Raw genomic sequence first — 21202 nt, forward strand, 5'->3', positions numbered from 1 at the left:
AAACTTCTTTGTATGATATTATAATAGTGGATACGAGTCATTATACATTTGTCCAAACCCATAGAATGTATAACACCAAGAGTGAACTGTTATGTAAACCATGGACTTTGGGTGATAACCATATGTCAATGAAGGTTCATAAATTGTGACAAATGTACCACTCTGGTGGGAGAGATTAGTAATGGGGGAGGCTATGCATGTGTGGAGACCAGAGGTATAGGGGAAAACTCTCTACCTGCTGCACAATTTTGCAAAAATTGCTCTAAAAAAATAAAGTCTATTAGAAAAAAGATAACATTAGTTAAGTTGCTCTCAGCTTGAGATGTCAGATTGCTAAAAGAAACGGAGCATATCTTCGGATATGGAGTAAGAAATATATATGGATAAAAAGTTTTCCTCAGGGGCCAGCCCGGTGGCACAGTGGTTAAGTGCACACGTTCTGCTTCGGTCGCTCGGGTTCACTGGCCCAGATCCCGGGTGCGGACATGGCACCACTTGGCAAGCCATGCTGTGGTAGGCGTCCCACATATAAAGTAGAGGAAGATGGGCATGGGTGTTAGCTCATGGCCAGTCTTCCTCAGTAAAAAGAGGAGGATTGGCAGCAGATGTTAGCTCAGGGCTAATCTTCCTCAAAAAAAAAAAAAAAAGTTTTCCTCAGTGGTTAGGACACAATCGCTGATGATACAGACAAGGGAGCAGTTGTCTCTAGGAACCAGAGGCAGGGCTCCTGCTTGTCCACCTGCTTCGTTCAGGGTAGGGTAACATCCCTCTTCTTCCTTCCCCTCATGGTCCCCTATGGAGTCTTTTCTCTTCTTCCTGACAAAACATAACGAAGCGCACAACAGTGAATAACGCTTCAGGCTACATGCTTTTGAAGAGCAGTAACATAACGTTTCCAGCTATGTGTGGACTCATGTCTTAATGACTATGGAATGATATGGCCATTTACACGAGTAGATCTGGGAGCATCTCGAATAATATTTTTATCCTCTGGGAGTAGGTTGAGTTTCACGGAATCTGAAATAATGTCTCTCTTCTGCCTTTAACAACGAGCAAACCCATCCCTCCCTTGAGGTAGAAGCACTATTTTCCTGCTTCCCTACTACTGCCGCGCAGCCAATAGCCTGGTCGGTCATGGTGAACGCTCTTCGCTGCCCCGCTAGAGTTCTAGGAACTACATTACCCAGAAGATCTTGCGCCAGGAGGCCGCAGGGAGGAGTGAATGAAGGATTAGGATAAGGGATTTTCGTGCGTACCCATCATCGCGTCGGGGCGGGACTTCCGGCATCTTCGCCGTGGTCGCCGTTTTGGCCGAACTCTGGTGGGTTTACCTCAGTTTCCCCATAGCCGGTTGGGAGCTGAGGTCCTGGGACCGAGGAGACGCCAGGCCGCGGTCAGGGAGCGCCGCCTCCGGCGCCTCGTCTCCCGCTGCTCCCGGCCCCGCTCCGCCCCCGAGGCCGATGGCGGCGGCCGCGCGGAGGGAGCCGGCTCAGGTGAGCGCTCGGCTCCGGCCCGCCCCGCCCGCAGCGCAACCCGAGCTCCAGCCCGAGGGCGGGCGCTGCTCCCGGGCCTGCAGCCCAGGCCCCGGGGCCGGGCCGGGGAGGCGCTCGTGGGGCCTGTGGCTGCGGGCGGGGGCCGGGCTGCGGGCGAGGGTCCCGGGCGGAGGGGGCGGCGGGGCCGGGCGGAGGTGGGAAGCTGGGGTCTGCCCTCTGCCTGCAGGGGACAGAGTGCGAGGTGGGGTTAAGCCTAGAATAGCAAGTTGTGTCTTTATTCTGAGGACCAGCGAAGCCATGGAGAGTTTTGAACAAAGGAGCATGATTCACATTAGCGTTTTAAATGTTTCCTAAGGCTGCTCAAAGGAAAAACAGTCGAGGAGAGTGATGAAGACATGGAGGCACTAGAATCTGTTCACCCTCACACTGCTGGTAAGAGTCGACCCTGAGCCTTGAGGCCGAGGTTAGGTTAGACGGCTAGCCTGAGGTCACCTGGCTCCAAGGCCAGGGAAGGCACAGCCCATCGCACACACACGGTCGCGTTTTTCTAAGGCCTGCCTCTTCCCACAAAGTCCCAACGCTGCAGAAGCACTTATGGAACCAACACAGGTATGTAGAGGGTGTCCTCGTCCCTTCCTGGCCCTGACCACCACTCAGATGTTCTCTGGATTTTGTTTCTTAGGACTCTTAGGTGCCATTTTCCTGGTCCTTGGGTCTGGGCACCCTAGAGAAACTCCAAGCCCAAGATCCTATTAAGTCTATGCTAGGAGTTATATGAAAGCGTTCCCATTATTGGCAACCAGTGTAAACAAGTGTGGAAGGTCAGTCCAGGAGCTGGTAACAAGATATGCAAACACTTAGAGTTAAAACCCAGCTGAGAGTGTTGAGGAAACCACAGATCTCCTTTTCTGGTATGAACAAAGAACAGGAGACAGGAGTCAGGACAGGAATAATTGCCTGAGAAATTGAGTGTCTGTTCTGGAGGTGATAGGAGGTTTGGATCAGAGGAGGGAGGTCATGTTACCAAGGTCTAAGATCTTACCAGGGTCTCTCTGACCATAAAGTGGAGAACAGACCGTGGGAGTGAGGGAAGAACAAGGAAGACCAGGGTGGAGGCTACTGCCATAGTCTAGGTGAGGGTTAATGGACCAGAGCCATGATTTAGGAGATGTGGTTGGATTCTGGATGCATATTTTTAAAAAGGGCCACGAGATTTACTAATGCGAGGGAGTGAAACAGAAATGAGGGATAACCCCAGGATATTTGATTTTAGCAGCAATAGGAATGGAAGCGCCAAGTAAGATGAGAAAATTGGTAGTAGAAGTAATATTCACTGGGAGTAATAGGAGCTTTGACCATGTTGTATCTGAGGTATTTAAGAGATATTTCCACTGTGTGGAGGCATCATATTGGTAGCTGGATGTAGAGTTGGGAAATCAAAGGAGGGATTCAAGTTGGAGACATTCAGTGTGATGGCGACTGTGTGGATCTGAGTAAGTGACCTGTGGTTACATTTAGGAGGAATAATATTTGTATTACAGTTGTAAATCTATTCGGGGGCCAGGACATAGAGGGTAGGGGTCAACACTGGATCTCTTGGTTGGGTACCTGAGTGATGGTATTGAGCTTCTTAAATGCAGATGAGGGAGGTGAGTGGCTATGAAGGTAGAATGTATCAGACAGGATAGTCTGGCAGGTGGCCAAGGCTTCCAAGAGAAGAGTGGACATGAGATGGATGCAGAGGCATAGGAATAATTGAGACAAGATGACACTCAGGCCAGAGTTGTTGCTTATTCATCACTCTATGGACTCACCAAGATTTTCTGAAGTCTTTGGTGGGGCTTGGGGTGTTTCATTCAGCTTGGTGGGCATGGTCAGGAACAAATATGGTCATCTGTGAGAATCACTAGACCTGAGGTGGACAATAAATGGGGCTGGGCTTTGAATGAGGGTTAGGTGAACAGAGAACGTTGTCATTGCTAAGGGGACAGCAAGTGCCGTACAGAAATGGAATAGGATCATGGGTATCTGAGATCCAGTGGTTCTGTGTGGCTAAGTCTCAGGCAAGGAACAGAGACAGGCAGGGATGCTTTCCTAGAAGAATTAGGTGTTTCCACCCCTAATGGGAGTCAGGGGAGTTCTGGGCTGGTATTGGATCCTATTTGAAGTTGCCAAGCAACTCTGGATGCTTTCTGCAAAGTTGGTTTTTTTTTGTTTTTTGTTTTGTTTTTTTTTGAGGAAGATTGGCCCTGAGCTAACATTTGTGCCCATCTTCCTCCTTTTTATATGTGGGACACCTGCTGCAGCATGGCTTGATGAGCAGTGTGTAGGTCTGCGCCTGGGATCCAAACCAGCAAACCCCAGGCTGCGGAAGCAGAGCATGTGAACTTAACCTCTACACCACCGGGCAGGCCCAGCAAAGTTGTATTTTAAGGCCTAAAATTAAAGCCCGTTATTATGTGCTGCCTTGACCCCTGGTGAAATCCAGAGGGCCTCGAATGGCCTGAGTGCAAGTTCCTCTCCCCACTCTGTAATCCTGGGTAAGGTCTCCTAGCCAAACATTCCCTGTTTATCGAGGAGACTAGATCAGTTCCTGCTTATCCCTTTGAAGCAAGTTTTGGTTCTCTACTAGCCCCTGGAGTTATTCAGACAAGACATTTGTGTCATCCCATGGGAACCAGGTTGTACCCCCCCTCTTTTTTTTTTTTATCCCCAAAGCCCCCTGGTACATAGTTATATATTCTAGCTGTAGGTCCTTCTAGTTGTGCTATGCAGGATGCCACTTCAGCATGGCTTGATGAACGGTGCTAGGTCTGTGCCCAGGATCTGAACTGGTGGAACTCTGGGCCACTGAAGCAGAGTACGCAAACTTAACTACTCTGCCATGGGGCTGGCCCCTGTACCCCACCTCTTGATCCTCCAAAACTTGCAGCTCAGAGCCTCTGGTTTTTCACTCTTTTCCAATGTACAACATTCATGTGGCCCTATATGGGGTGTGGTGTCCGCCTCTCTCAGGCTGTGAATATATGTGATTAATAAACTGCTGTCCATTGCCTCTGTCTGAGGTTGGGTGTCTTATGTTTGGCCATCCCCATAACCCTAGGACAGGAATTCCCCCCTTACCAGTGGGTTAAAGAAGAGGTGATTAAAACAAAAGTAACATATGAGGAGGCCAGAGAGATGCCTGTTTTGTGGGGCAGTGAGGCATGGTGGCAGTCGCTATGTGGCTGTGCTGTCCAGGGATGTGAGGGATGTACAGTCTAAAGAATGATGTGCACTTGCAGAGGGAGTATGTTTGATGGCCCAGGGCTCTGGTATTAAGTCTTACATGACTTTGATCATATCAGGGGAATAGCTTTGCAGGAGCAGGCGAATACCTCTCTGCTGGCGTCACAGCTTTGACATCTATTTATCCACCTACCTCTTGTTGCTGATGATTGGCCTTCATGATCAATGAGCCCATGAGGAAACAACAGTGCAAGTTGTACCAGGGCCTGGTTTGTCCCCTGAGTTGGGCGTGGGATAGATGTGTATGAGATGGCTTGTGGGTACTCATGAGAAGAGCTGTTTGTGGTTTCATCTGTCATTGTCATGACAGGGGGCACTGTCACCTTGTGGCCATGTACTCCTGGGAGGAGTGAGGTTTCCTTGATGAGGTTCAGAGACACCTATACCGTGATGTGATGCTGGAGAACTTTGAACTTATAACTTCCCTGGGTAAGGGCCTCTCATCCACCCCTGTCCCTTGAGATATTCTCTGCGCTTCCATTTTTTTCCCCAGGGACTTGTCTGTTCTTCCACATCAAGAGCATGAACACTACTTCCTTCCCCAGTTCCCTAAGTAGGTGCTGTGGCTGAAGGGCTAAGGTATGTGTGCTGCCCTCTCTTTCATTAAGCAGCCCCAACACCTGCTTCCCTGCAGCCTCACAAGGAATGATTCAGGGTCGGGCATCTAGAAGTCGCTCTAGTTGATCCTACTTTGCTTGTCCTCTCCATGGTCTGGTGACTTTGTCCAGATCCAAAGCACCTGTGTGCCCCAGGTCTGCTTCCTTCCCCAAGCTGACATTTCCTCAGGCCTGCCAATGTCAGGAATTACCATCAGTGGCATGGTTACAACTTATGTGGACTGTGGTCTTTTCTTACAAGACTGTCTTGGGAAGTTTTCTGTAATAGTTTTCTTTCCTGTGGGCTCTCATGTGCTGAGTTGTTCTTGCCCATTACTGGCTTCTCTTTTTGTAATGTCTTTCCCTTAGTAATTGCATCATACAGGTGCCAGGTATTTGCTCATCTTGGGAGTAGTTTGGAGAGCCTTCAGTGGTTCACAAATGGTTGTTAATCCAGCTGCAGAAAGATGGATTCAGGAGGATCCTGAGGAGGTCTTGAGGAGGGATACCCAGGGGAGGGCATGATTTCAGGGCTGTGTTCAAAGTATAGCAGCACCCTATTCTACTTGATTAGTATTTTGGTACCAGTGCCGGTGGCCACACCCGATTTCTGCTGTTCCCCAGTCTTGACATTTTGCCTGTCAACTCTACTTGTCACTTCTGCTCTTATATCCTACGCAGGACTAATCCTCACCTCTCTAGACTCCATGTCTCACCCGTTTTTCTCAGTGCTCCATGTGCAGTGCTCTCCAACATTGACCTCTATGTAGTATGTCATGAGGTGTGCACATATCTTTAAATAGTCCTTGAACACAAGGTACTCTATTGCAGTCAGATTTTCTTGGTCCTGGACATACCCTTCTACGTAGTGCTCGTGTATCACCAGCAAACAAGAGCCTGCTGGAAGATATTTGCAAAGAAACAGGTTGTAGACCCTTCTTTCCTCCAGATGTCACACACCATAGTTGTGTCTTTCACCTTGTGAAACCTTCCCCATTCTGTGCTCTTTATTCCCAAGTACAGCAAAGCAGCCTCATCATCAACCTGAACTAACTCTGTGGTCCTGCAAACAGTCCCATGGACTTGTCCTGAGTTTGTCCTACACACTCTTGTGTACGGGCGGCCCCCTCCAACCAAAGTCAACATAGATTCCTTCAGTATTTTATCCCTTTCAGATTGTTAGTGTGGAGCAGAGAATGAGAAGGCCGCTTCTGAGCAGAGCTTTCTGTAGGAGTGTCACAGGTCAGGGCTCTCAAAGCAGCTGTGTGCGCCCAGGAGGCTTATCCCTGTGAGGTGTGTAGCCCAGTCTTGAGAAACATTTTGCACTTGGCTAAGCACCAGGAAACACATACAGGCAAAGACTATACACCTATGGGGCATGTGGGAAACAGTTCTGTTTCACTGCAAACCTTCCAAGCACCAAAAGCAGCACATTGGAGAGAAACACTTCAGAAGCAGAGCCTCATTTGTGAAGAGCTACAAATTCTGTGTGTCAGGGATGCCCTTTACCTGCAAGGAGGTTAGGAAAGACTTCCCAGCCAGATTGAGATTTTTCTAACAACGGGTCACTCACACCAAGGAGAAGTTAAACAGCAGAACTTAGTGTGTAGTGGGCTTTCCTGGTGTAAAAATTGATTATAACTAGGGAGGATACATGAAAGCTCTCAAGCACAAAAACACTTTCATTACCAGACAGACCTCACTAGAGAAAGATGTTACATGTACAGTGAATGTGGGACATCCTTTAGCAAAAGGTACAGCCTCACTCACCATTTGAGAGTTCACATTGGAGAAAGGTCTTATGACTGTGGGGAATGAGGGAAATTCTTTACGTACAGCTCCAGTCTCTTTAATCACCAGAAAATTCACAGTAAGCCAAGGTCTTCTGAGTACAGTGAATGTGGGAAATGTTTTAGACAAAGCTCTATGCTTCTTCAGTATCAGAGAGTCCACCCTGGAGAAAGGCCTTATGAATGTGTGGAGTGTGGGAAAGCCTTTAGCCAAAGTTCCAACCTCATTACGCATGGAGAGTTCACACTGGAGAAAGGCCTAATGAGTGCAGCGAATGTGGGAAATTCTTTACCTACGGCTCCACCCTCTTACAACACCAAAGAGTTCGCACTGGATAAGGGCCTTATGAGTGTGCTGAATGTGAGAAAGTCTTCAGGTGAAGGCCTTAATTCATTGAATACCAGAAAGTTCACATAGGAACTTCAGGGACTTAATGTAGATGTGCATAGAATGTGCTATTTCTGTATTCATTATAACACCGGAAGAGATTCCTTATGAGGGTGCCATCTACTGAATTTAATCTCATCCGAACATCTGCTGAATTCCAGGTCTACTGCATTGTACTTTTTAACCTGCCCAAGGCCTTTGCCAGTTTTATGTCACTCCCAGTTCTGTTACAGAAGCCATTTTACTTCTACCACTTGGAAGGTGCCCACAGTGTGCATCTTTCACCCACCACATCATGTTCAGGGAAGTAAAACTTGACGTTCTCCCATTTGCAGAAGGATAAGTGAGAATCCTGAGCACGTAGTCCTTTCTCATTTTTTTCTCTCTGAGGAGTTAGGCCATGGACCTGACCTAGTTTTGGGCCAGAGGACTCTGCTGGTGATTTGAAAATATGGACTTCCCTTTTCAGGGATGTTGGTTTCACATGGTTCTTGTAATGGAATTTTCCAGCCTCCAGTCATGGCCTCCTGTTTTCCATCCTCCTGTTGCTCTGGTTTGTGCAACAATAAAGAACTTATGCTTTAAGCCGCCTTTGGTCTTGGGAGTTCTATTACTGTATGTGGTGGTTTGAAATGAGCTGAGTCCTGTTAACATGAAGGTGTCACCAGCTTTTGTTGGGATCCCAAACTTTGTCTCAGATGGGACAATAACATGGCAGAATAGAGCTGTCTCATTTTGGCCTCGTTTGCATTGCTGTTCAAGACCTGGCAGGAAACACTGCAGGGCTTTGTGGTCCTTATTGGTAGCTTGGATGTCATATTTTGTAGCTTCAGAGGTCAGCTTGAGGAGGGGACAGTTGTGACAACCTCTGGTGCTTTTGAGAACAAGACGAAATTGTTCTGTTCACAGGGGATGTTGCATTGTGCTCAGCACTGATGAGGGAAATCTGTTCCCCGGTCCTGCAGCAGAGCCACATTCCTTGATGTCTAGAATTCCTTAGGGTACACTTATAGAGGGAATCATAATTGTTTTTGTCTTGGTTTTTTTTAAAGATTTTATTTTTCCTTTTTCTCCCCAAAGCCCCCCGGTACATAGTTGTATATATATTTTAGTTGTGGTACGTGGGACACCTCCTCAGCATGGCTTGATGAGCAGTGCCATGTCCGTGCCCAGGATCCAAACTGGCAAAACCCTGGGTGGCTGCTGCGGAGCATGAGAACCACTTGGCCACGGGCCGGCCCCCGGGAATCATAATTGTTATGGAAACGTGGATTAATAGGAAGTGGGGAGACTACAATAAACTGGTTGGAATGTGCTTCTTTTAAAGGGCCATGCCCAATCTTCCTGTTAGTATGGCTGTGAAGGATGAGCAGCTAGGGAAATTTTCAAATCTTCTGAACTGTGAGTCTTATGTAGTTGAGGTTATTGTGAGAGGAAATAATCTAAGGGTTTTGTGGGTCCTGTAGTTTTTCTGGTCTGTCTGTTTCAAGGCCATTGCTGTGCAGGCAGGAAAATCAGGGTAGAGAGAAGGGAGGTCTCTTAGTCAGTGATGTTGCTTTTGTGACCCAGCCTGCTTTCCTGTTGAATCAGGTGAAAAATGGCTTTTGTTGCTCACCAGTATTTGCTACCACTGAGGCAAGGCACCCCCTCCTGGGGCATGAGGAGATAGATGGTGGAATCAATTTATGGGATTTTCCAAAAACAGTAGGAAGTCCAGATTTTTATTTTGAACCCTACTTTTCAAGCTTTGATAAGGTATAAATGACATTCAATAAACTGCACATATTTAAACTGTACAGTTTGATAAGTTGAAATTCATATAACTCATGAAACCATCATCACAATCATGGTGATGAAACCTGTCCATCACTCCCATATTTATATTGTGCCTTTAATGATGTCTCTCTCTCCCTGCCTTCCAGGTAACTATTGATTTACTTTCCTTTACAATAGATTAGTTTGCATTGTCTAGAATTTTATATGATTTAAATCATAAAGTGTTTACCCCTTTTTTTGCTGGGTGCCCTCATTCAGCATGTTTATTTTGAGATTCATCGATGCTTTATATGAATAGTGCCTTCTTTTTAAATTGCTGAGAAGTATGATTTTCTATGAAATACCAATATTTGTATATTCATCCATCTGTTTATGGATATTGTTTCCGGTTTTGATGGTTGCAAATAAAACTGCTACAGACATTTTAATACAATTCTTTATGTGTCTGTGTTTCATTTCTTGTGTTAATACTCCTGGATACAATGCTGGAGTCATGGGGCAAGCGAGTATATAGCTTTTTAAGAAATGTGAAACTGAGAGGAGGATCCAAGATGGCGCTGTGAGTAGTCCTCTTTGTATCTCCCCCTTCGAGTCTACAATTATTTGGACACTCATTGCTTAACAAAGGATATCCAAATAGCATCTCAGGACGTCTGAGAGACCCACGCAACTATACATCGGAAGGCGGACGGACTTCCCTCCGGGAGGATGTGGAGATAGGTGAAAACTCTCCGACCCCGACCGAACAGCCTAGTACCTGCAAGCTGCTTTCTTCCAACGGACGCCCCCAGAAGATCAACACACACCTAGGGCAGGAGCGAGCACACACCAGAGGAGCGATGTTGGAAACAGGTGACCAGAACCCTACCTAAACCCCCCTCAATTACTCCTAAACGCAGAGGGAAACTAGAGTTACACACCTGAGCCCACGGGGAGAGTCTCGCCCCGCCATTGGCGGGGAGATCCCGCCTAGTGTTCATGGCGCCCGGAGGGTCCCAGAGAGAATCACAGAGGGTACGGCGGCCCCCCGCCTGCCACTGCCTGCACGGTGAGGAAAGGGATTGCCGGAGATCTCAGGACTGGGGCTGGGTGAAGCTCCAGAGGCCGGCTCTGTGCCCCGGAGGGGAAGCTCCAGAGTTCTGCCCGGGCAGCAGGCAACCTCTCTGTCTGCCATTAGCGGAGGGGCCACGCCTAGCATCCACAACACCGGGAGGGTCCCGGAGAGGAGAATATCAGGCAGGGCAGCAGCTGACCAGCTACCACTGAAATCAGGATCTCCGCCTATCCCACAGACAGGACCAAGGGCTCCCCGAGTTCCTGGGGAACAGAACTGGGGCTGGGTGGAGTTCCAGCGACCCAGCTCTGTAGCCTAGGGGGAAACCCTACAGGCTCACAGCAGCCTCAGGGAAAGCCTCTGCACAGCACTAGTAGAGAGCACCCATCTGGCAGCCACAAGGCTGGAAAACCCCGGGACAAAAGTAGCATAGCTAGGTGAGCTAACCACAGACTGTAGAAGATGCCAATAGCTCTGCTGCGACCCATAGTGGACAACTGAGATTTTGTGGGTGCCGACAGTGACAGAGCGGCAAATATAAGTGATCCTACCCCTGGCCGCTGGAAAAGCCCATAACACCATTGCAGACCCCAAGGAGGGAGCACGTCTAGGTGGGCTGCAACAGTAGGCACCAGCAGCCTGATGCTCCCCGTGATGGCCCCCACGGCAGAAGAGGGAATCCAAAGGACCACTGTGGCTACGAAGAGGGGCCCAGGCCCAGTTAGCAACTGAGGATAGGGTTCCTGGTTGGTGCAGTATAAACAGCTGCTCCCCCACCACACCAGCAGAAACAAGTGGAAGGAGCAACTAAACTCTATCTCTATGCGGAGGCACAAATCTACAACATCAAGCAATATGAAAAAATACATTAAATCTCCAGAACAGAAAGAAAATAACAAATACACAGAAAACAATCCCGAAGAAAATGAGATATATAACCTAAATGACGATGACTTCAAAACAGCCATCATTAAAATACTCAATGAATTAAGAGAGAATTCAGATAGACAACTCAATGAGTTCAGGAACTATGTCACAAAAGAGTTTGATATGATAAAGAAGAACCAAACAGAAATACTGGAAATGAAGAACACAATAGAGGAGATTAAGAAAAATCTAGATGCACTGAACAGTAGGGCCGATAATATGGAGAAAAGAATTAGCAATTTGGAAGGTGGGGAGGCAGAGGAGGAGAGAGAAGTGAGACTAAAAAGAAATGAAACTCTCCGAGAATTATCAGACACAATTAGGAGATGCAACATAAGGATTATAGGTATACCAGAGGGAGAAGAGAAGGAGAAAGGGGCAGAAAGCCTATTCAAAGAAATAATGGCTGAGAACTTCCCAAATCTGGTGAGAGAGATGGATCTTCAGGTGACAGAAGCCAACAGATCTCCAAACTTTATCAATGCAAGAAGACCAACCCCACGGCATATAGTAGTGAAGCTAGCAAAAGTCAACGACAAGGAGAAAATACTAAGGACAGCCAGGCAAAAGAAACTAAGCTACAAAGGAACCCCCATCAGGCTATCAGCAGATTTCTCAGCAGACACTTTACAGGCTAGAAGACAGTGGAATGATATATTCAAAAATCTGAAGGACAAAAACCTACAGCCGAGAATTCTCTACCCAGCGAAAATATCCTTCAAATATGATGGAGAAATAAAAACTTTCCCAGATAAACAAAAATTAAAGGAGTTCATTGCCACAAAACCTCCTCTTCAGGAAATCCTCAGGAAAACCCTCATTCCTGAAAAATCAGAAAAAGGAAAGGGGCTACAAAACCAAGAGCAGAGGAGATAAGTAGAAGGACAACAACAGAGAGTAGCAGCTCTTCATCAGAACAGATTAAACCATAGGACGAGAAACAAAGGAAATTGAAGAAAACCGGAAAACAAGACGTAAAATGGTAGTGGTAGGCCCCCACATCTCAATAATCACTCTAAATGTAAATGGATTGAACTCCCCAATCAAAAGACACAGAGTGGCAGGATGGATCAAAGAACAAGACCCAACAACATGCTGCCTCCAGGAAACACATCTCATTCCCAAAGACAAACACAGACTCAGAGTGAAGGGATGGAGAACAATACTCCAAGCTAATAATGAACAAAAGAAAGCAGGTGTCGCTATACTAATATCAGACAAGGTAGACTTCACAGCAAAACAGATAAAGAAAGATAAAGAGGGACAGTATATAATGATAAAAGGGACTCTTCACCAAGAAGACATAACACTTATAAATATATACGCACCCAACACAGGAGCACCAAAATTTGTAAAGCAACTCTTAATAGAACTAAAAGAAGACATCGACAACAATACAATAATAGTAGGGGACCTCAACACACCATTAACACCAATGGACAGAACATCCAGACAGAAAATCAACAAGGAAATAATAGAATTAAATGAAAAATTAGACCAGATGGACTTAACAGATATATATAGAACACTTCATCCAAAAACAGCAGGGTACACATTCTTCTCAAGTGCACATGGAACATTCTCAAGGATTGACCATATTTTGGGAAACAAAGCAAACATCAATAAATACAAGAGAGTGGAAATAATATCGAGCATCTTTTCTGATCATAATGCTATGAAACAAGAAATCAACTACAAGAAAAAAGCAGAGAAAGGTGCAAAAATGTGGAGACTAAACAACACGCTTCTGAACAAACTGGATCATTGAAGAAATTAAAGAAGAAATCAAATATTATCTGGAGACAAATGAAAATGAGAACACGACATACCAAATCATCTGGGATGCAGCAAAAGCAGTCCTAAGAGGGAAATTCATCGCAATACAGGCTCACCTCACTAAACAAGAAAAAGCTCACATAAGCAACCTCAAACGACACCTAACAGAACTAGAAAAAGAAGAACAAACAAAGCCCAGAGTCAGTAGAAGGAGGGAAATAATAAAAATAAGAGCAGAAATAAACGATATTGAAACAAAAAAGACAGTAGAAAGGATCAATGAAACAAAGAGTTGGTTCTTCGAAAAAATTAACAAAATCGACAAACCTTTAGCCAGACTCACCAAGAAAAGAAGAGAGAAATCGCAAATAAATAAAATTAGGAATGAGAGAGGAGAAATCACAACAGATACCAATGAAATACAAGGGATCATAAGAGAATACTATGCAAAACTATATGCCAACAAATTGAACAACCTGGAGGAAATGGACAAATTCATGGACTCCTACAACCTCCCCAAACTGAATCAGGAAGAAATGGAGAATCTGAATAGGCCAATCACAAGTAAGGAAATAGAAACCGTAATCAAAAACCTCCCCCAAAATAAGAGTCCAGGACCAGACGGCTTCTCTGGAGAATTCTACCAAACATTCAAAGAAGACTTAATACCTATTCTCAAACTATTCCAGAAAATTGAGAAAGATGGAGAACTCCCTAACACATTCTATGAAGCCAACATCACTCTGATCCCCAAACCTGACAAGGACAACACAAAGAAGGAGAACTACAGGCCGATATCACTGATGAACATAGATGCAAAAATCCTCAACAAAATTCTGGCAAACCGAATACAGCAATACATCAAAAAGATTATACACCATGATCAAGTGGGATTTATACCAGGGACACAGGGATGGTTCAACATCCGCAAGTCAATCAACGTGATACACTACATCAACAAAATGAAAAACAAAAACCACATGATCATCTCAATAGATGCAGAGAAAGCATTCGACAAGATCCAACACCCATTTATGATAAAAACCCTCAATAAAATGGGTATAAAAGGAAAGTACCTAAACATAATAAAGGCCATATATGACAGACCCACAGCCAACATCATACTCAATGGACAAAAACTGAAAGCCATCCCTCTGAGGACAGGAACAAGACAAGGGTGCCCACTTTCACCACTCCTATTCAACATAGTACTGGAGGTGTTGGCCAAAGCAATTCGGCAGGAAAAAGAAATAAAAGGAATCAAAATAGGTAGTGAAGAAGTAAAACTCTCGCTGTTTGCAGACGACATGATCTTATATATAGAAAATCCCAAAGAATCCATAGAAAAACTATTAGAAATAATCAACAACTACAGCAAAGTAGCAGGGTATAAAATCAACATACATAAATCAGTAGCATTTCTATACACTAACAATGAACTAAACGAAAAAGAACTCAAGAACTCAATCCCATTCACAATCGCAACGAAAAGAATAAAATGCCTTGGGATAAACTTAACCAAGGAAGTGAAGGATCTATACAATGAAAACTACAAGACTTTCTTGAAAGAAATTGACGATGACATAAAGAGATGGAAAGACATTCCTTGCACATGGATTGGAAGAATAAACATAGTTAAAATGTCCATACTACCTAAAGCAATCTACAGATTCAATGCTGTCCCAATCAGAATCCCAGGAACATTCTTCACAGAAATTGAACAAAGAATCCTAAAATTCATATGGGGCAACAAAAGACCCCGAATTGCTAACGCAATCCTGAGCAAGAAAAACAAAGCCGGCGGAGTTACAATCCCCGATTTCAAAACATACTACAAAGCTACAGTGATCAAAACAGCATGGTACTGGTACAAAAACAGGTCCACAGATCAATGGAACAGAATTGAAAGCCCAGAGATAAAACCACTCATGTATGGACAGCTAATCTTCGACAAAGTAACAGAGGGCCTACAATGGAGAAAAGAAAGTCTTTTCAACAAATGGTGCTGGGAAAACTGGACAGCCATATGTGAAAGAGTGAAAATTGACCATTCTTTTTCACCATTCACAAAAAGAAACTCAAAATGGATCAAAGACCTAAAGATTAGGCCTGAAACAATAAGTCTTCTGGAAGAGAATATAGGCAGTACACTCTTTGACATCAGTTTCAAAAGAATCTTTTCGGACACTATAACTCCTCAGTTGAGGGAAACAATAGAAAGAATAAACAAATGGGACTTCATCAGACTAAAGAGCTTCTGTAAGGCAAGGGAAAACAGGATTGAAACAAAAAAACAGCTCACTAATTGGGAAAAAATATTTACAAGCCACTTATCCGACAAAGGGTTAATCTCCATAATATACAAAGAACTCACACGGCTTAACAACAAAAAAACAAACAACCCGATAAAAAAATGGGCAGAGGACATGAACAGACATTTTTCAAAAGAAGATTTGAATATGGCCAATAGACACATGAAAAGATGTTCATCCTCGCTAATCATCAGAGAAATGCAAATCAAAACTACACTAAGATATCACCTTACACCTGTTAGATTGGCAAAAACATCCAAAACCAAGAGCAGCAAATGTTGGAGAGGTTGTGGAGAAAAAGGAACCCTCATACACTGTTGGTGGGAATGCAAACTGGTACAGCCACTATGGAAAACAGTATGGAGATTTCTCAAAAAGTTAAAAATAGAAATACCCTATGACCCAGCCATCCCATGGCTGGGTATCTATCCTAAGAACCTGAAATCAGAAATCCCAAGAGTCCCTTGCACCCCTATGTTCATCGCAGCATTATTTACAATAGCCAAGACGTGGAACCAGCCTACATGCCCAGAAACTGATGATTGGATAAAGAAGATGTGGTATATATACACAATGGAATACTACTCAGCCATAAAAAAAGACAAAATTGGCCCATTTGCAGCAACGTGGATGGACCTCGAGGGTATTATGTTAAGTGAAATAAGCCACTCAGAGAAAGACGAACTCCATATGACTCCACTCATAGGTGGAAGTTAATTTATTGACAAGGAGATCTGATTGGTGGTTACCAGGGAAAAGGGGGGTTGGGGGGAGGGCACAAAGGGGGAAGTGGTGTACCCACAACATGACTAACAATAATGTACAACTGAAATCTCACAAGGTTGTAATCTATCATAACATTAAAAAAAAAAAAAGAAAGAAATGTGAAACTGATCCAAGATGGTTGTTCCCTCTACTAGCAGTGTATGAGTCTTCCAATTCTTCCATATCCTTGTCAGTAGTACATAGGGTTAGTCTTTTAAAGTTGTGATCCTTAATTAATGTATGGCAGTATCTCACTGTGCTTTTAGTTGCATTTCCCTGATGTTTCATGACATCGAGCATGTTTTCATTTGTTTATTTGCCACATGTATGTCTTCTTTGGTAAAATGTCTTCTTTTGCCCATTTTTTAAAAAATGAATCTTGACAAATAAGATAGTCAAGCAGCAAAGAAAGATAGATCAATCATGTGTTGTGCCACAAATTCAATAAGATTGAAATAATATCTAGTATCTTTTCCAACTATGATATTAAACTAGAAATAAACAGGAGGCGGGAAATGGGACAATTCACAAATAAATTGAAATTAAACAATACATTCTTGAACAACCAATGCGTCAAAGAAGAAGTGAAGAGGGTTGGGGCTGGCCCCAGGGCTGAGTGGTTAAGTTTATGCGCTCTGCTTCGGTGGCCCAGGGTTTCACTGGTTTGGATCCTGGGTGCAGACCACCAGTGGTCATCAAGTCATGCTGAGGTGGCTTCCCACATAGCAGAGCCAAAGCACCTGCAGCTAGAATATACAACTATGTACTAGGGGGCTTTGGAGAGAAGGCAAAAAAAAGAATGGCAGCAGATCTTAGCTGAGGGCCAATCTTAAAAAAGAAATAAAAAGGGAGATCAAAAATTATCTTCAAACAAATGAAAATGGAAACAGCATACTAAAATTTATGGGATCCAGCAAAAGCAGTTCTAAGGAAAGTTTATAGATAGAAACATCTACGTTAAGAAAAAAGATCTCAAACAACCTTAATTTACACTTAAGGAAACTTGAAAAAGAGGAATAATCTAAGCCCCAAGTAAGCTAAAGAAAATGTGGTAACTATTAGAACAGAAATAAATGAAATAGAGACTAGAAAAACAATAGAAATGATAAATGAAACTAAGAGTTGTGTTTTTTTTAAAAGAAAAACAAAATTGACATAAACAAAATTGGTTAGTTACCTAGACTAACCAAGGTAAAAAACAGAGGACCCAGGAGAAGGGAGTGGAGCAAAATGGCGGGGTGAGCTGACTTGAGACTCTCCCTCCTCCAAACTACAACAAAGGCATGGAAAAAAACTGAATTTCAGCTAATAAACCTAATGCCAGGATGTTAGAGACCTATGGTAGCAAAAAGACGGAGGATGAAGACCCTGCTGCTGGCCTCGGAGGAACTGGAACGGGGTAGGAGAGAACTTTGGTCCCTCCCCTAGAGACCAGGATCACTGTGGGGGTGAGGGAAGGAGCAGGGGAGGGGCCGTGCGACTTGGGCATCCTCCAGGACTCCCGCTGCCAGTGCAGGGGAAAGCTTCCATGTGCAGGGACCCCATAAACCCAGGGCCCTGGGAGTCCAGAGAACAGAGCTGATCTGAATCCAGATGGGTGCGCGAGAGAAACCGCCTGTCCCCACCCCTGCAAACCGCGCTGGGCGCTGCCCTCTTGCCCAAAGGAGGAGAGCTCAGAACATGCGGCTCTCGACTCCCATCTAGTGGCGACAGGCTGTAACTGCAACCAAACTATACCATTAGGAGAAGAAACCACTCTGCTAGAATCCAGCAATTTATAAAAGCTCCAGACCAGAAGAAAAACAATAAAAACACAGAATTAAGTCCTGAAGACTTGGAAATAGGTAAACTAAGTGAAAATGAGTTCAGAGCAGCTGTAATCAAAAAACTCAGTGAGGTAGAGAGAAAGGGAAACAAGCCAACGAGTTCTGGAGTTACTTCACAAAAGAGATTGAAATTATAAAGAAAATCAAACAATTACTAGAGATGAAAAACACGATGGACCAGATAAAACAGAATACGGATTCCCTGAATGCCTGTGTAGAGACCATAGAGGAGAAAATTAGCATAATCGAAGATAGACAGGCTGAATGGCTCCAGACAGAGGAAGAAAGAGAGCTAAGAATTTAAAAAAATGAGGAAAACCTCTAAGAGATAGCAGATTCAATGAGGAGAAAGAATTTAAGGATCATAGGAATTCCCAAGAACGTGGAAAAGGAAAATGCAGCAGAAAGTGTGCTTAACGAAATTATAGAAGAGAACTTCCCAAATCTAGGGATTGAGGGAGAAATGTGTGTAGAGGAAGCTTTCAGATCTCGTAGATTTGTCAATGCGAAAAGACCTACTGCAAGGCATATAGTAGCACAAATGGCAAAAATGAAGGACAAAGAAAGAATACTCAGGGCAGCAAGACAGAAGAAAATAACCTACAAAGGAACTCCTATCAGACTTTCAGTGGATTTCTCTACAGAAACCTTACAAGCTAGGAGAGAATGGAGTGACATATTCAAAACTTCAAAAGATAAAAATCTTCAGCCAAGAATACTCTATCCAGCAAGAATATCCTTCAGCTATGAGGGAGAAATTAAATCTTTTCCAGACAAACAAAAGTTAAGGGAATTTGTAACCAAAAGTCCCCCACTACAAGAAATCCTCAAGAAGGCTGTCATACCTGAAAAAAGAAAAAAGGGAGAAAGGGGTCACAAACCACAGAGTAGGGAGACAGATAGATAGAACGCGAATAGGATAGCAAATATTCAACTATAGCATTAGGATAAAGGGAAGGAAACTAAAAAAGCAAAGTGATCTTATCACTCTAACTACAAACTCATAACACGAGTTGGAATAGAAATGAAAATAATAATTTAGGAGGGGAAGAGCAAAGGGACTAAATCAGTCTAGGCCAAGTAAGTAAGAGACCACCAGAGAATAGACTATATTATACACGAGATTCTAAATACAAACTTCAGGGTAGCCACTAAACTAAAAAAGTAGAAGAGAGCCACAAAACATAAATAAGCAACAGTCTAAGAAACCCAGCATAAGAAATTGCGGCATTAAATGGATAGGCTAAAGCACACAGGAAAAGAAACTCAGGAAATCCAGATAACGAGCGACAGATTGACAGCATGAAGTCCACATGCATCAATAATCACTGTCAATGTAAACTGATTGAACTCTCCAATAAAAAGACAGAGTGGCAAAATGGATTAAAGAACAGGATCCAACAATTTGTTGCCTCCAGGAAACACACCTCAGCCCCAAGGACAAGCACAAGCTCACAGTGAAGGGGTGGAGGACAATACTTCAAGCTAATAGCAAGCAGAAAAAAGCAGGTGTTGCAATTCTTACATCAGACAAAGCGGATTTCAAAATAAGACGTGTAAAGAGACACAGAGGGACAATATATAATGACCAAAGGGACACTTCATCAAGAAGAAATAACGCTTATAAATATCTATGCACCCAACATAGGAGCACCAAGGTTCATAAAGCAACTATTAACAGACCTAAAGGAAGATGTTAAAAACAACACAATAATAGTAGGGGACCTCAACACCCCACTCACATCAACGGACAGATCATCCAGACAGAAAATCAACAAGGAAATAGTGGAGCTAAACGAAAAACAAACAATTGGACTTAACAGACATATATAGATCACTTCATCCTAAAACAGCAGAATACACATTCTGCTCAAGTGCACATGGAACATTCTCAAGGATAGACCATCTGTTGGGAAACAAGGCAAGCCTCTACAAATTTAAAAAAATTGAAATAATAACAAGGATCTTCTCTGATCATAATGCTATAAGGCTAGGAATTAATTACAAGAAAAAAGCTGAGAAAGGCACAAAGATGTGGAGACTAAACAATACACTACTGAACAAGCAGTGGATCATTGAAGAAATTAAAGAAGAAATCAAAAAATACCTGGAAACTAATGAAAATGATAACATGCCATACCAACTCATATGGGATACAGCAAAAGCTGTATTAAGAAGAAAATTCATCGCAATACAGACACAGCTTAACAAACAAGAAAAATCCCAAATCAGCAATCTTAAACTACACCTAACTGAACTAGAGAAAGAAGAACAAAGCCCAAAGTCAGCCGAAGGAGAGAAATAATAAAAATCAGAGCAGAAATAAATACTATTGAAATGAAAAAGGCGGTAGAAAGGATCAATGAAACAGAGCTGGTTCTTTGAGAAGATAAATAAAATTGACAAACCCCTAGCCAGACTTACAAAGAAAGAAAGGGAGAAAGCTCAAATAAACAAAATCAGAAATGAAAGAGGAGAAATAACAACAGACTCCGCAGAAATACAACGGATTATAAGAGAACACTACGAAAAACTATATGCCAGCAAAATGGATAACCTAGAGGAAATGGATAAATTCTTGGACTCCTACAATCTCCCAAAACTCACTCAAGAAGAAGCAGACAATTTGATCCAACCAATCACAAGGAAAGAGATTGAAACAGCCATCAAAAGCATCCCACAGAATAAAACCCCAGGACCAGATGGCTTTCCTGGGGAATTCTACCAAACTTTCAGAGAGGATTTAATACCTATCCTTTTCAAGCTATTCCAAAAAACTAGGGAGGATAGAACACTTCCTAACACATTCTACGAGGCCAACATCACACTGATACCAAAACCTGACAAGGACACCACGAAAAAAGAGAACGACAGGCCAATATCACTGATGAACATAGACGCAAAAATTCTCAACAAAATTTTGGCAAGCTAAATTCAGCAATTCATCAGAAGGATCATACATCATGATCAGGTGGGATTCATACCAGGGACACAGGGATGGTTCAACATCCGCAAATCAATCAGTGTGATACATCACATCAACAAACCTCATAAAAACCACATGATCATCTCAATAGATGCAGAGAAAGCATTTGACAAGATCCAACAGCCATTTATGATAAAAACTCTGAACAAAATGGGCATAGAAGGGAACTACCTTAACATAATAAAGGCCATATATGACAAACCCACAGCCAACATCATACTCAAT

The 21202-nt window shown here is 43.6% G+C and overlaps 1 protein-coding gene across 18 annotated transcripts in view; it reads left to right on the plus strand.

The window, feature by feature from the left end:
• The first annotated feature begins 1274 nt into the window (after window positions 1-1274).
• Window positions 1275-21202, plus strand: part of LOC106846673 (zinc finger protein 211-like) — a 51468-nt gene continuing 31540 nt past the window's right edge. For all 18 annotated transcript variants that reach the window (XM_070498715.1, XM_070498728.1, XM_070498696.1 and 15 more), the window contains exons 1-2: window positions 1275-1493; window positions 1849-1925. The gene's annotated coding sequence lies outside the window, so the exon portion shown is untranslated. The remainder of the gene's footprint in view (window positions 1494-1848; window positions 1926-21202) is intronic.

The sequence above is a fragment of the Equus asinus genome, chromosome 26 (assembly GCF_041296235.1).
Source record: "Equus asinus isolate D_3611 breed Donkey chromosome 26, EquAss-T2T_v2, whole genome shotgun sequence".
Taxonomy (NCBI): Eukaryota; Metazoa; Chordata; class Mammalia; order Perissodactyla; family Equidae; genus Equus; species Equus asinus.